Source organism: Ixodes scapularis, unplaced genomic scaffold (genome assembly GCF_016920785.2).
Source record: "Ixodes scapularis isolate PalLabHiFi unplaced genomic scaffold, ASM1692078v2 ptg000035l_1__unscaffolded, whole genome shotgun sequence".
Taxonomy (NCBI): Eukaryota; Metazoa; Arthropoda; class Arachnida; order Ixodida; family Ixodidae; genus Ixodes; species Ixodes scapularis.
The window spans coordinates 340,309-341,922 of record NW_024609896.1 but is presented as its reverse complement, the minus strand read 5'-3'; the positions used below and the strand labels follow the sequence as shown (position 1 = coordinate 341,922).

The window sequence follows — 1,614 nt, the reverse complement described above, 5'->3', positions numbered from 1 at the left end:
AACATTAAACAGTTCAAAGAAGAATATGAAGTAAAAGGGGGGATTCTGTGGCCGAGTGGGCTGGCGCACACCAACTCAGAGCATGTCGAGCGAAGCCTCTCGCTGCAGAATCTATGCATCCTGGGCTTAATCTTCACCTCTGCCCGTTTCGAACCGGATAAGCATCATACCGGCGTGCGGTCGTATATTACTACTGTGTGGTGCACGTTAAAGACCCCAGGCTACCGCCTGTCCTGCACTGACTACTTTTTTTATCTACAGCTGGGGTACAATCACGGCCATTAGGGCTAACTAAGTTCAGGCTGTATTAACGTGCACCCCTCCCCCCTCTATGAAATAAAAAAAAAATACTGAAGTGAAAAATACAGAGAGGCACATTGTATTTCAGTGCAAACGAAAAAGGTATCATGTTCATTACAAAGAAGTTTTCAATGGTTGTCTTTATAAATTTAGTAAAAAGTAATATTTAAAAAAATGCTCGGATATCTTCTACTGAAGAAGGGAGAAGATAGATGTTTTGGGTTTCAAGACTGTTAAGTAGTTTAGGAACTGTACTTGACAACATTTACTCACCGTATGTTATATTGTAATTTTCAAGCTTGCGATACTCCGTGTTTCTGGTGGGATACGTTCTTAATCTTGGTGTAAGGGAGGTTACAAAAAAAATGATCCCGTCTCCACGTGGTGACTGATGTTGATTGGGGCGAAGCTCTGGTAGTGCTGATGATACTGCTTTTGTTCATAGGTAGTGCTGATGGTGCTGAGTTTTTCGTATTGCTCATTTTTAAGTTTAACGCGATCATATACGCATTTGACTGCAGCGCCCTCTCCTGTATAGACGTTGGGCGGCTACATGCAACGTTTCATCCATGACACCCCCAGCTCTTGAGTTAATACCACATCTCAGAACCCCCTACTCGTCCCGCAGTCGTGGCCGAGTGGTTAAGGCGATGGACTAGGAATCCATTGAGGTCTCCCCGCACGGGTTCGAGTCGTGTCGACTGCGGAAACATTTCTTTTTTCTTTTTTTAAGAAGACAGATGGGATGGCAATCGATGTGAGCACGGACGCCGGACGAACAAGGCGCTTGGCCCTAGGGAGCTTCGCCCCTAAAAACTATTAACATTTTTTTCTACGTATGTTTCAAAGGTCACGCATAGTCGATATATATGTATATAAATACAAGTCGCAGTGCGTCATACTCAAGCCCTTAGAAGAGGTTCGCTAGGATGGTCACATGACACATTACTGACTGTTCTTAGAATTCGTTTTCTGTAACATTTTTTTTTAATTTAAATTGCCATGTGTGGTGTTACCCCTGGACTAGATGACAATAATTTATTTGAGCGAAATAATAATGAATTATAAATTAGTAATTTAGCACTTTGTTGTAGGATAAATGACGATGTCGATACCCAATAAATCCTGATTTATTGGGATTCATTGGGGCTCGACACTGGATATAATCACCGAAAACACGTAATAAAAGCAAATAAACCCTAAAAAAAGGCCGCATCGCCTCGCGGTGAATGATGTTGATTGGGGCGAAGCTCTGGTGGTGCTGATGATACTGATTTTATTGTTCATAGGTAGTGCTGATGGTGCTGATTTTTT

At 42.3% G+C, this 1,614-nt stretch overlaps 1 non-coding gene across 1 annotated transcript; it reads left to right on the top strand.

The window, feature by feature from the left end:
• The first annotated feature begins 924 nt into the window (after positions 1-924).
• Trnap-agg lies at positions 925-1,006 on the top strand. Its single transcript has one exon. It is a non-coding gene; the product is annotated as a tRNA-Pro (tRNA).
• The last annotated feature ends 608 nt before the right edge of the window (positions 1,007-1,614 follow it).